Below are 15,577 nucleotides of genomic sequence, written 5' to 3'. Positions count from 1 at the left end.
ACCCCGTTCCTGCCTTCTCCCCATACCCCCTGACTCCGCTATCCTTAAGAGCGCTATAATTTTCTCTACCCTGGAACAGAATCCTCCGCGTCCATGAGTTTGTGGCAACGACTCAATTCACCCCTGCGAAAGTCATTTCTCAAGTCATGCCTCTAACGGCGAGGGTATCGAGATGATTCGATGCAAGACTGATTTTAAATTAGTTGAGGCTAGCGCGTTTCGCACTCATGGGGTTTGGAAGCGACAAATTAGGCGACATTTACAATTAATTCCAAGAGCTTTCACTTCCAATTTCTCTCCTGTCAAGCGCACAAAGAAACGAAAAAACCGCAGACCGACACATTCTACCGACAGAAACTGAAAGAGGGCGAACTCAAGTAAGCTAGCGAAACGAGAGACTGCAAATGCTGGAATCTTGAGCAAAAAAAAATCAAAGTGCTAGAGGAGGTTAGCGGACCAGACTTCGGATGCTAGAAGAAGCGTCCCAACTCAAAGCGTCATCTTCCCATTTCCCTCCACAAATGCCGAATGGCCCACAGAGTTCATGTTCATACGTGATAGGGGAAGAATTAGGCCATTCGGCCCATCAGGACTACTCCGCCATACAATCATGGCTGGTCAATCCCTCTTAACCACATTCGCCTGCTTTATCCCCATAAGCCCTGACACCCGCACTAATCAAGAATCTACCTACCTCTGTCCTAAACATATCCATTGTCTGCCTCCACAGCCTTGTGTTGCAATGAATTCCACAGATTCAATAGATAATAGGTGCAGGAGTTGGCCATTCGGCCCTTCGAGCCAGCACTTCGATTTAGCATCCTCTGACTAAAGAAATCCCTCCTCATCTCCTTCCTAAAGGAACATCCTTTAATTCTGAGACAATAAGCTCTGATTCCAGACAGTCCTGCCAGTGGAAGCATCCTCTCCACATACTACCCTTCTTTAGTCAGAGGATGCTAAATCAAAGTGCTGGCTCGAAGGGCCGAATGGCCAACTCCTGCACCTATTATCTATTGAATCTGTGGAATTCAATAGACGGGTCCTTTTCGGAATGGCAGGCAGTGACTAGTGGGGTACCGCAAGGCTCAGTGTTGGGACCCCAGTTATTTACAATATATAGTAATGATTTGGACGAGGGAATTGAATGCAACATCTCTAAGTTTGCGGATGACACGAAGCTGGGTGGCAGTGTTAGCTGCGAGGAGGATGCTAGGAGGCTGCAGAGTGACTTGGATAGATTAGGCGAGTGGGCAAATGCATGGCAGATGCAATATAATGTGGATAAATGTGAGGTTATCCACTTTGGCGGCAAGAACAGGAAAGCAGAGTATTACCTGAATGGTGACCGATTGGGAGAAGGGGAGATGCAACGTGACCTGGGTGTCATGGTGCACCAGTCATTGAAAGCAAGCATGCAGGTGCAGCAGGCAGTGAAGAAAGCAAATGGTATGTTAGCATTCATAGCAAGAGGATTTGAGTTTAGGAGCAGGGAGGTTCTGCTGCAGTTGTACAGGGCCTTGGTGAGACCGCACCTGCAGTATTGTGTACAGTTTTGGTCTCCTAATCTGAGGAAAGACATTCTAGCCTTAGAGGGAGTACAGAGAAGGTTCACCAGATTGATCCCTGGGATGGCAGGACTTTCATATGAAGAAAGACTGGATAGACTAGGCTTATACTCACTGGAATTTAGAAGACTGAGGGGGGATCTTATAGAAACATATAAAATTCTTAAGGGGTTGGAGAGGCTAGATGCGGGAAGATTGTTCCCGATGTTGGGGAAGTCCAGAACTAGGAGTCACAGCTTAAGGATAAGGGGGAAGTCTTTTAGGACCGAGATGAGAAAACATTTCTTCACACAGAGAATGGTGAGTCTGTGGAATTCTCTGCCACAGAAGGTAGTTGAGGCCAGTTCATTGGCTATATTTAAGAGGGAGTTAGATGTGGCCCTTGTGGCTAAAGGGATCAGGGGGTATGGAAAGAAGGCAGGTACAGGTTACTGAGCTGGATGATCAGCCATGATCATATTGAATGGCGGTGCAGGCTCGAAGGGCCGAATGGCCTACTCCTGCACCTATTTTCTATGTTTCTATGCAAGTTCCTCCAGCACTTCTTGTTTTCAAATTAACTACAACCATCAAACCCCACATCCCAGTGTTACCAAGGTCAAAATGTCCACGTTAACACTGCTTGTCCATGTTTTTATACCCCCAACGTTCACCTCTCTACAGCCTCTAACACCTCTTCACCCCCAGAGTTTGGCAGCTCCACTTTAAACCACCTTACCAGTTGTCACCAAGGCCTTTTAATTTGGAACTAGACCAAGTGGACCCGTTGGGCCCAAACCTCTCCTGCATTGGTGCAGCACCCTCTCCTCCCCTTCCCCCCTCCCCTCTCCATCCCCTCCTTCTCCTTCCCCTCCCCCCATTCCATCCCCCTTATCCTCCTCCCTCCCCCACCCAATCCCCCTCTCCCTCCTTCCCAAGGTGATAGATTTAACTTTAGAATGTGAATAACTTAAAAAATATAACACCAATTTCAATGAAACATCTTCCAGTAGCACGATGGTGAGTAAGGTGGGCCTAAAATTGTCGCGCTATCATGTACTGTTCTGGCTGTAGTTCAGGAACAAACAAACAAAGGTACAAGAGTTTTAGTATATAGATGCCCTCTCTGAACTTCAATTCTCACTTAAAACATGGCGCTGATCGAATGGTTGAAGTTATGTAAATTTCTGTTTACTGTTGCTGAATCACAGAACCTTTATCGAATAAAAGGCCATTCAGCCAATGGTTCAAAAAACACTTTCCAGCATTAGGTCAGAGATCATTAAGGTCAAGACAGCAAGAGCAGAGATCACAACCTTTAGTACACAACCAGGCACTTATCTGTAGATAGACAAAGTGCTGGAGTAACTCAGCTGGTCAGGCACAATCCTTGGAGAAAAAGGATGGGTGACACTTCGGGTCGGGACCCTTCCAACACTTAATTACGTTGGGTGTTTCTGCTCCAGCATATTTTCATGCAGAGAAAGTCCGTGAGATATGGTGGGATTCAGACCTTCATCGTGAAATAAAAGCACAACATGCATTCAGCAAGTCAGGTTGTATCTGGGGAAAGGAAACACAGCTGATTTTCAGGTTGAGGACGCTTCATCAAAACAATATAATTTGAAAACTCCAACAAAGGCACCAACATGAAACCTTATTTATCTGTTTTTATTATTTCAGATTATAATTTTGTCCAGGTGCAGGTTGAAACGTGAGAGCAGGCCCCCCAAAAAACAGAACATAACTAAAATTAATCTACAACATTCTACACAAGCACAATCCAAAACACTTCTCTGGAGGCTGGGACCAAGATTCATTCACAACATTGCTTCGTGTACGTAATCAGGTCATAAATATTTTTTTCACTTCTGTGCTTTTTTTTCTGATTTCTGTTAAAATATTGAATTAATACATATATAAATTACAATTTATATTAATAACAAGGCTCTAAAGCAGCTTTACCCCAAAAGTCAAATACAAATAGAAAATGTGGAAATACTTAACAGATCAGGCCACATCTGTGGGAAGAGATGCTGATTCAACATTTCAGGTCGGAACAGAACTTGATTTGAGGATTTGAGTATAGGAGCAAAGAGGTCCTTCTGCAGTTGTACAAGGCCCTGGTGAAACCACATCTGGAGTATTGTGTGCAGTTTTGGTCTTCTAATTTGAGGAAGGCCATCCTTGCTATTGAGGCAGTGCAGCTTAGGTTCATGAGGTTAATCCCTGGGATAGCAGGACTGTCATATGAGGAAAGATTGGAAAGACTGGGCTAGTATTCACTGGAATTTAGAAGGATGAGAGGGGATCTTATAGAAACATATAAAATTATAAAAAGGACTGGACAAGCTAGATGCTATTGGGAAAATGTTTCCCAATGTTGGGGTCCAGAACCAAGGCCACAGTCAAAGAATAAAGGGGAGGCCATTTAAAACTGAGATGAGAAAAAACGTTTTCACTCAGAGAGTTGCGAATTTGTGGAATTCTCGGCCACAGAAGGCAGTAGAGGCCAATTCACTGGATGAATTTAAAAGAGAGTTAGATAGAGCTCTAGGGGCTAGCGGAATCAAAGGATATGGGGAGAAGGCAGGCACAGGTTACTGATCGTGGGTGATCAGCCATGATCACAATGATTGGCGGTGCTGGCTTGAAGGGCCAAATGCCCTCCTCCTGCACCTATTTTCTATGTTTAGAACTCTACACTCAGTAGTTTATTTCAAGGCATTATCTTTAGTTATTTTAGATAACGAAGCGCAGGAGTCTGGTAAAAACAGTTACTATGTCAGATATAGTTTAAACTTCTTGTGTCAAATTCTCTAACAACAGCAAGCCATCTTCACAGGGCATATGACACTAAGACAGGTGGGGTAGTGAATAGTGAGGAAGGCCATTTAAGATAAAAACAGGATTGAAATGAACTGGGAGAGTGAGCCAAGGAATAGCAGATGGAAGTTAACACAAAAAAAATCAGCATTTTGTTGAACATTGGCAGGACTTACACAGTAAATAGCAGGACCCTGGAGAGTATTGTAAAACACAGAGGCCTAGGAATGGAGGTATATAGTTCCCTAAAAATGGTGACAAAGAGAGACAGTGGTGAAGAAGGCATATGGTTCATTGATTAGAACAGAGTACAGGAGTGGGAACATCATGTTGCAACTGTTCAAGCCATTGATGAGACGACACCTGGAGTTTTGCTTGCAGTTCTTGTCACCCAGCTATTGGGAAAGTTGGAAAGGATGCAGAAAAGACCCCCTCAGGACTGGGGGGCTTGAGTTAAAAGGCAAGGCTGGATGGGTTGGGACTTCTTTCCCTGCAGCACAAGAAGCTCAAGGGTGACCTTATAGAGGTTTGGAAAATCATGGAATAGATGATGGTTACAGTATTTTCCCCAGAGTGAGTGAATTTAAAACTAGACAGAGCTTTAAGGTGAGAAGGGAAAGATTTAATAGATTCCCAAGGGGGCAATTTTTTCACACAGAGGGTGGTGGGTATATGGAACGAGCTGCCACAACAAGCTGTGAGGGCATGTACAATTGCAATATTTAAAATACATTTGGACAGTTACGTGGATGGAAAAGATTTTGAGGCATCTGGGTTAAACACAGGTGAATGGAACTAGCTTGGATAGATATTTTGGTTGAAATGGATGATTTGGCCAAGGGGATTGTTCCCTGCTGTATAAGCCTATCTTCTTTGCTTCTGGTTTAGACCAATTCCATAATAAGACCGTATGAACAGCTATATTGTTCAACCAGATCATAATCTTATGGAATATTTTAGTGTTGGCTTGACTCATCCTTCTTCAGCATTCCCAGTCATGGTAGTTTCTGAATTATTGCTCAAATGGAGCAGGGCCACTATTCCAAAGGAAGCATGATGCTCATGGAAAGAATGCAGGCCAGTGAAGGCCACTGGTGATTATCATCATCGACATGTTTACTGGCATGAACTCGTCACCAGTGGGCTTTTGGTGTAAAACACCAGATTGTGATGGCTGTACAGTATGTTGAGCTCTTTGAAGGTAACTGTCCCCATGCCTGTAACCTGGCATCCCGTTCATTCAGTGCATCAGCAACATTACAAGCGGCAAGTCTCCAGAATAGAGACATACAATACCTTAATGACATGTCAAAGTGGACCACTGAGTTGGATTCGCACTGGAAATTGGAAAAGAGCTGGCCTGTAACGTTAACTGTGTTGTTGCTCATTCAATATGGCTCAGATGAAGTCAGTAATAATTAACAATATAAACTTGTACTTTTGATTAATGAGGAAATGACTCATATAATTCAGTAATTTTACCCAACTGGCTAGAATACGAGCACTATGACCGGCGAGGATATAGGGCAAACTCTAGGTGTGACAGCATTACACTTTGGCAATCCAACAGAGAGACATCAACAGTACTCTTTAGGAAAAAAAGATTTTTGAATTTGGTCCTTAACAATTATAGTATTATTACTTAGCTTATGGCAATTTTTCCCAAGACTTGGAACAAATGCAGTGTTAGAATGGGCAGGAATTACAATCCTTGCAAAGCTACAAGGCAAGAATTAAACTACTCACGAAATAACAGGATTGTTTGGGCTTGAAAGAACAAGCAAAAGATTTCCTTTAAGTGATTTGGTGCAATGAATTGAAAATAATTATCAGTTGCTTCCTTACTTTTCATAAGAAAGTCGTTATAATGGATTACTGTTCAATGACTGAATGCGAGATCTTACAGATTAATGTGGAACTAAACCTCCTGAACATATGCAAAAACAGTCTAGATTTGCACTTGCAGTCCCAGCATTTTGCCACTATATTGTGGCCAAGCTACATTGTGGCCAAGCTGAACCAGAAGGATGTGGACACAAGCTGAGGCTGTTCCATTATCGAAGCAGCCAACCACTTCCAAAACTTCATCTGCATGGAGTCACAGCCAATTCAGTAAAAAACTCAATATTGCAGGCAGGGGAAATCCAAAAATAAAATTAAAACGCAGAACAAAGCAGACAGCATCTAAAGCCGAGTTCATGGTTCAGGCCAATGGCAGTATGATGAAAGGTCAGGCCTGAACAGTCAACAACATTTGGGCAACAGGGTGATGCAATGGTAGAGTTGCTACCTTACAGTGCCAGAGACACGGGTTCGATCATGACTCCGGGTGCTGTCTGCACGGAGTTTGCATGTTCTCTCTGGGACCTGCATAGGCTTTCTCCGGGTGCTCTTGTTTACCTCCCATACTCCAAAGCCGTACAGGTTTGTAGGTTAATTGGCTTGGTAAAATTGTAAATTGTCCTTCGTGTGTACGATAGTGTTAAAGTGCAGATATCACTGATCGACGCAGACTTGTTGGGCTGAAGGACCTGTTTCTGCGCTGTATCTCTAAACTAAGCTAAACTAATTTCTCCTGACGAAGATGCTGTCTGACCTGTTGAGTATTTCTAAGATTTTCCACTTCAGAGATCCTATAGATCATTTGACACTTGTAGACGGGATGGTGAAGAGGGTGTATGGCACGCTGGCCTTCAACAGTAAGGACATGGAGTATAGAAGGTGGGACATGATATTCTAATTGTAGCATACATTGGTGAAGCTGAACATGGAGTATCATGTACAGTTTTAGACATCCTGCTATAGGAAGGTTGTCATTAAGCTGAGAAAAGTGCAGGAAAGATTTACAAGAATGGTGCCAAGGTTCAAGGGACTGAGTTATAGGGAGAGATCTAGGACTTTAATCCTTGGTGCATAAGAGACTGAGGGATTACCTTTTGGCGGCATATAAAGTAATAAAGCATGGGCCTCTGTTTTAGAGAGGATGGTACCTGGAATACGTTGGGGATGGTGGTTGAAACAGATGCGTTAATGGCATTTAAAAGACTTTTGGATAGATATATGGACATGCAGGGAATGGAGGGGTATGGATTATGTGCAGGGAGATGTGATGGTCTTGGATTCATTCATCGGAATGTGAAATTCATTGCCACAGACTGCGCTGGAGGACGTTATTGAGAAATTTTAAAGCGGAGATTGATAGATCTTGATTAGTAAGGAGCATCAGAGGTTACAGGGAGAATGCCGGAGAATGGGATTGGGAGGGAAAAATATATCAGCCATGATCGAATGGCGAAGAAGACTTGATGGACTGAATTGCCCATTTCTGCTCCTATGTCTTATGATCTTTATGATCACTTTCAGCACAGACATTGTGGACTGAAGGGCCTGTTATTGTGCTGTACTGTTTGTTCTATGTTCTCTTAGGGGCATTTATCTACGAATACACAGACTTATTGCCAGTTAGGGGAATCAAAATTTAAGGGCAAAGGTAATAGGGGCAGGATTTAAAAGGGACCTGCAGAGCAACTATTTTCACACAGAGAGCAATGCATACATGGAATGAGCTGCTAGAGAAAGTGGCTGAGGCAGGTTCAATAACATTTATAAAAGATTTTTAGGCGGGCGTACCGAGAGGAAAGGTTTAGTGGGAAATGGCCTAACATGAGCAAATGCGACTAGCTTAAATGGGGTATCTTGATTGACATGGATGAGTTAGACCAATTTGTGTGCTGTGTTACTCTATAACTATTTTGCTTGGTCTGCAGATAATCTCAACACAGTGCCTCTTGCAATGCTGAAGAATGCTTGGGCCAATTGGGAGATGCATGTTTGTGATGCATGCTACTGCCTGTGGGACCAGTGTGGTACGTGACAGTCCCATCATAAATCTGGGACTGAAATTTGTACAGTCTAACATGGGACGGTTGAATTCAACACGTTGTGACAAAATTACAGTCAATAGTAGGAGGGAGGAGGTGAATGACCCCACTGTATAGGATATTCAACTCTGCGGCATTCAAACTGTGTGAAGCTCAGGAAGCTCAATGCACCCGAGGAGCCGCACATTCACCCCACTAAAATCCCCCCCAGCACTAATACATCCATAAGTCACCGGACAAGCTGTAGTATACAGCAAGGACCTGCTGAAGATCTGATCCGAGAATTGCAGTTTAACATAAGTACAGGTGGCAAGGAGAAACAGAACACCAGAGGGAGCTGCAAAGCTAGGCTTCCAGACTGGGTAGCAAGCACCACCCGTGCTCCTCCTACCCAGAGATGAGGACGTGGTGAGGGAGAGACACACCAGTAGAGGGGAATCTTTGTTTCTCAGTGAGGAAGCATAGCAGTGCTCTCTCTACCTCACACTGAGCCAAAGACAACACTGCATGAGAATGAAGAACAAACTGCTGGAGAAATTCAAGTCACAAGAGATTGCAGATGCTGGAATCTGGAGCAACACAATCTGCTGGAAGAACTCAGTGGGTCGAGCACCTGCACCAAGTTGGGGGGGGGGGGGGGGGGGAGGGGGGCAAGAGGCAAATAAATAGTCAATGTTTCGTGTTGAGACCCTGCATCAGGACTAAGAATGGAGAGGGAAGGTGGACGGTTTAAAGGGGGATGGATGAGACCGAGCCCGGTAAGTGATTGATGGAAGAGGGGTAAAGGAAAATAAGCAGATTGAGAGATTGAGTCAGGTAGGAGATAGGGGAGGGATGGAATTGGGAGACAGGCAGGTGAGTACATAGGAAACTGCAGATGCTGGAATCTTAAGCAAAGACCTAGAGGAATTCTGCAGGTCAGGCAATATCTGTGGAGGGAAAGAACAGACAATGTTTCTTCACACTGATGGAGTAGGGGAGAGAAAGCTAGAGAAGATAGCTGGGGGAAGAGACAAAACCTGGCAGATATATGTGGGCAATGGGTGGAGGTAGACAAAAAAAAAGGAAGATGGAGGCAGATAGTGGAAGGGGAGGATGAAGGTGGAAGCAGATGCCAGAAGGTGATGAAACCTTTTAAGACTTTAGATATACTTCGTTGGATCATCCCCTGAGGCCCACCAAGTCTGCACCGACCAGCAACCACCCCGTACACTACCACCATCCTACACACTAGAGATAATGTACAATTTTTACCAAAGCCAATTACCCTTCAAACCTGTACATCTTTGGAGTAAGGGAGGAAACAGCAGCACCTGGAGAAAACCCACATGACCACGGGGAGAACGTACAAACTCCGTACAGACAGCACCCATGGTCAGCATCGAACCCAGATCTCTGGTACAATGAGGCAGCAAATCTACCGCTGTGCACTGCGCCACCCTCTGATAACCAGAAACACAAGGGTTGCCAGTGCTGGAATCTGACTAGTAAGGAAGGTGATACTGGGAACCACTGGGAAAGAGGCAGATGGAACCAAATATGGGGCTGGGGTGGGGACGTTGATCTGGTAGTGAAATATCTGGGTTGTGGATGGACGGAACCAAGGGAGAACCAATGGAAGGACTGGTGGGGGCTATGGGAAAGGGATAAAAATGGGAGGATTGGGAGGAGGGGAGGGTGGTGGAGACAAACGAGGTGGGGGGATACTTAAAATACAGTGCTTGACATTACCCGTGGCTTTTTGAGGTGCTGTTGCTCTAATTTGTCTCACCCTAACAGTGAGAGTGGTCAAAGTGGGAAGGGAGTTGAAGTAACATGCAACCGGGATGGGGCTCAGAGGTCAGGATGGCCAATGTTGACGGAGTGCAGGTGCTGTGTAAACCGGTCCAGCATAGAGGAGGCCTCTGAACGCAGTAGATGAGGTTGGAAGAGCTGCACACAAATCTTTGCCTCACTGGGAAGGAATATTTATGTTCCTGGATGGTGGAGAGGAAGGAGAGTTGTTGCACCTCTTGCAGGGGACAGTGACAGGGATCAGGAGGTAGGTACATGCGGAGGGATGCACGGATTAGGTAGTCACAGAAGGAGTGATTCCCGTGGAACATGGAACGGAACGGGGAGAAGAAGATGTGGATGGTGGTGAATTTTGTTGTATCTGGCGGAAATAACAAAGAATGATTTGTATGATAGGGAGGATAGTAGGGTGAAATGTGAGGACTAGTTTGTTTGTTGCTGGAGGAACTTGGTAGGTTGAGCTGCATCTGTAAGGTAGGGTGGGGAGAGGAATTGTCAATTGTATGGGATTCCATGCACCTTTAACCCTATAGAAAGATTAACAGACCAGTGTATGGGAATAGACATGTTGAAAGGAACTGCAGATGCTGGTTTATACTGGAGATAGACACAAAGTGCTGGGGCAAATCAGCGGCATCTCTGGAGAAAAAGGATGGGTGATGTTCAGGGTCAGGAACTTTCTTTAGACTGAAAGTAGAGGAGAGAGAATTGGAGATACAAAAAAGGGCAATGCATGGGAACTCCTGCCCAGCGAGCCAGGTCTGTGCAAAAACTGAATTTTAGATAACAAAGTTAAGATAACCAGAATAAATCAGAACTGCCTCATAGATGGGGTTTCTACATATTTGCTTCATCTTTTCAGAATATATGTTACAAACCATAAAAGATCCACCTCATCTTTAATCTCACAATTTGTTTATTAAAACAGAGATGCACAAATCATCAAAATCTAACAACCTACGACCAGAAATTTCATGAGTTGGAATGGATTTGACTGGTAAATTTCAAGGGAAAGTGAGATTTTAATAGATGGGGAATACACACCCAACACGTCTGTACAGCAGCAGAAAGAGGGAGTACGAAGGAATGTTCAGAAAGTATCCAAAACCAGCAGCAGATCCTAGATGGGCAAACCAACTGGATATTGGGATGGAGCACAAAATCCAAGCAATCGTAAGGAGTAGTGGTTTTATTCATCTAGAACACAATATTAAGAAGGGGTTGCACTGGAGGCCAGGCAAATTCTGACTGCTGTGAAGCCATAAGGCACTGCAGATACTGAAATCTTGAGCAAAATACAAAGTATTGTAGGAAAACAGTGGGCCAGGCAACATCTGTGGAGGGAAATGTACAGATGACATTTTGGGTCAGGTTTGAAGAAAGGTCCAGACCTGAAATGTCCTCTGTCCATTTCCTCCACAGATGCCGCCTTACCTCCAAGTTCCTCCAGTACTCTGCTTTTTGCTCTGGAGATTGTGAAGTCCTGATCCAGGTTCTTGACCCAAAACATCAACTAATTTATCTACCTCCCCCCCCCTCCCCCTCCCCCTCCAAAGATGCTGCTTAATCCATTGATTTCCTTCAGTAGTTTGTTTATTCCTTCAAATTCCAGCATCTGCAGTATCTCCTGAATCTACTGTGAAATCTTCTACCATTTAATCTATTAAATCTTTCAGAGTTATCCTCCCAATTTTCCGTGATGGTGCAGCATTATCAACTGCAGAGTATGACATCATCATGGTGGGAGCATCTGTCTGATTAGCATTCCATCCACCATCCAGTGTATTCCATCTGTAACATGTCCTCACCAAATCTCCCCACATCCCAAAATACGGCCTCTACCACTGAGAGGAACAACAGGAACACTATTCGGATACAAAAGAAGACAAAGTAACTGGAGTAACTCAGGTAGCACCTCTGGAGAACATGGATAGGTGATGTTTTGGGTCAAGACCCTTCTTCAGCCCCATCCTGACCTAAAGTGTCACCTATCCATGTTCTCCACAGATGTTGCCTGATCTGCTGTTACTCTAGCATTTTATGTCCTTTTGTGTATTAACCAGCATCTGCAGTTTGTTGTTTCTAACACTATTCAGATAACTTCATCCTGACTTACAAATACATTTTGTTACTTCACCATTCCTGAATCAGGATATGGATCCTCTACTCATTGCCCAACGGAACATTCACTGTAAGAGCTGGACAGCTCAAGGAGGTGGCTTACTACATTCTTCTCAAGGGCAACACATGCCAGCAATATTTATATCCTGAGATGAATACCTTTCAAGGAAATGAATAAGCTGAAGGGAAATTATTAATTGACCTAGGATCACATGCTGCAGGTTCTGAGTTTGGGTAAACAGTTAACAACATAACGATAAATCTCAATATATTTTGGAGGTTATCCAAAATGGTGAAAGTAACCTTGCCTTTCAGAGAGATAAGGTGAACAGGACCGTTCAAGTTTAAGATGGGTGGAGTAGTGAAAATACTGAGGCAGGTTTCCGTGCACCTGTTGGCAGATCTGCACGCTTTGCAGATTTTAATTAAAAAAACAAAGTAGAGGAAGAACTTAATGAGTTCGACAGCATCAGTGGGGATTAGGGGTAATGGACTGACATTTCCGGTTGCGATCCTTTACCTGGACTGAAGTGGAGGTGAGAGGGGGAGTGGAGGTGCAAGAGCGATAGGTGGATCCAGGAGAGGAGGTATGATCTATCTATTGCATGTAATTATCCCAAGTGCATCATTTCTACCTCCGCTACATTGACGATCCCCGAACTGTACCTTCACTACTTTGACGATTCCCAAACTACCTCTGCTACATTGATGACTGCATTGGTGCTACCTCTTGTACCCATGCAGAACTCACTGACTTCATACATTTCACCACTAATTTCCATCCTGGCCTTAAATATACTTGGACCACCTCCAACATCTCCATACCGTTCCTGGATCTCACCATCTCCATCACAGGGACAGACTAGTGACCGACATCGACTACAAACCCACTGACTCCCACAGCTATCTTGATTACACTTCTTCCCACCCTGTCTCCTGCAAAAAGTCTATCCCCTACGCCCAATTCCTCCGTCTACGCCGCATCTGCGCCCAGGATGAGGTGTTCACACTAGGGCATCAGAGATGACCTCATTCTTTAGGAAACAGGGCTTCCCCTTTTCCATTATAGATGAGGCTCTCACTAGGGCCTCCTATGTATCCCACAGCTCCGCTCTTGCTCCCCCTCCACCCATTCATAACAAGGATAGAGTCCCCCTTGTCCTCACCTTCCACCCCTCCAGCCAGCGCACACAACAAATTATCCTTCAACATTTCCATCACCTCCAACGGGATCCCACTACTGGCCACATCTCCTCCCCTTTCTACTTTCCGCAGAGACCGTTCCCTCCGTAACTCCCTGGTCCACTCGTCCCTTCCTACCCAAACCACCCCCTCCCCAGGCACTTTCCCCTGCAACTGCAGGAGATGCAACACCTGTCCCTTTACCTCCCCCCTCGACTCCATCCAAGGATCCAGTCTTTCCAGGTGAGGCAGAGGTTCACCTGCACCTCCTCCAACCTCATCTATTGCATCCGCTGTTCCAGATGTCAACTTCTCTACGGGTGGATCCAGGAGAGGAGGTATGATCTATCTATCGCTCGGCGATCGTTTCGCTCAACACCTTCACTCAGTCCGCCTTAACCAACCTGATCTCCCGGTGGCTCAGCACTTCTACTCCCCCTCCCACTCCCAGTCTGACCTTTCTGTCATGGGCCTCCTCCAGTGTCATAGTGAGGCCCACTGCAAATTGGTGGAACAGCACTTCATATTTCACTTGGGCAGCTTACAGCCCAGCGGTATGAACATTGACTTCTAACTTTAGATAGATCCTCTGTCCCTCTATTCCCCTCCCCCTTCCCAGTTCTCCCACTGTCTTCCTGTCTCCTACTATATCCTTTCTTTGTCCCGTCCCTCCTGACATCAGTCTGAAGAAGGGTCTTGACCCGAAACATCACCCATTCCTTCTCTCCAGAGATGCTGCCTGACCCGCTGAGTTACTCCAGCATTTTGTGAAGCCAGCCAGTAAGAATAGGTCCACAGAATGATACAGTGGGTCCAACTTGCCCGCACCAGCCAACATGTCCCAGCTACACGAGTCCCACCTGCCAGAATTTGGTCCATATCCCTGCAAACTTGTCCTATCCATGTACCTGTCTAACTGCTACTTAAATGTTGGGATAGTTCCTGCCCTCAACTACCTCCTCTGGCAGCTTGTTCCACACATCCACCACCTTGTGTGAAAAAGTTACCCCTCAGCTTCCTATCAAATCTTTTCCCCTTCATCTTAAACCTATGTCTTCTGGTTCTTGATTCACCTACTCTGGGCAAGAGACTGTGCATCTATTCTACCCGATCTATTCCTCTCATGATCTTGTACACCTCTATAAGATCACCCCTCATCCTCCTGCGCTCAAAGGAATAGGGTCCCAGCCTACTCAACCTCTGCCTATAGTTCAGACCCACTAGCCCTGGCAACATACTCGTAAATCTTCTCTGTACCCTTTCCAGCTCGACATCTTTCCTATAAAGGTGCCCAGAACACAATACTCTAAATGTGGCCTCACCAACGTCTTGGACAACTGCAACATGACCTCCCAACTTCTGTACTCAATACTCTGGCTGATGAAGGCCAATGTGCCAAAAGCATTTTGACTACACAATCTACCCGCGACTCCATCTTCAGGGAGCTATGCACCTGCACTCCTAGATCCCTCTGCTCCACAACGCGACCCAGAGCCCTACCATTCAATGTGATCATCCCGACTCAAAACCTCATGTTAATTTCCCTCCACAGATGCTGCCTGACCTGCTGAGTTTTTCCAGCACTTTGCTTTTTTGCTGAAGATTCCAGCAGTCTTTTATGACTCCAGGTTTTAATCACTTGCTCTGGCAACACAGCACTGCCATGATTCAATAGACAATTGAAGTAGTTGTAGACAAGTGAAGTAGGAGTAGGCCATTCGGCCCTTCGAGCCAGCACCGCCATTCACCGTGATCATGGCTGATCATCCACAATCAGTACCCCATTCCTGCCTTCTCCCCATATCCCTTGACTCCGCTATCATTACAAGCTCCAACTCTCTCTTGAAAACATCCAGAGAATTGGCCTCCACTGCCTTCTGAGGCAGAGAATTCCACAGATTTACAACTCTGAGTGAAAAAGTTTTTCCTCATCTCCGTTCTAAATAGCCTACTCTTTACTCTTAAACTGTGGCTCCCGGTTCGGGACTCCCCCAACATCGGGAACATGTTTCTTGCCTCTAGCGAGTCCAATCCCTTAATAATCTTATATGTTTCAATAAGATCCCCTCTTATCCTTCTAAATTCCAGAGTATACAAGCCCAGTCGCTCCAGTCTTTCAACGTACGACAGTCCTGCCATTCTCAGAATTAACCTGTTGAATCTATGCTGCACTCACTCAATAGCAAGAATGTCATTCCTAAAATTTGGAGACCAAACTGCACACAA

Source organism: Rhinoraja longicauda, chromosome 9 (genome assembly GCF_053455715.1).
Source record: "Rhinoraja longicauda isolate Sanriku21f chromosome 9, sRhiLon1.1, whole genome shotgun sequence".
Classification (NCBI taxonomy): Eukaryota; Metazoa; Chordata; class Chondrichthyes; order Rajiformes; family Arhynchobatidae; genus Rhinoraja; species Rhinoraja longicauda.
Note: the sequence above shows the minus strand (reverse complement) of the source record.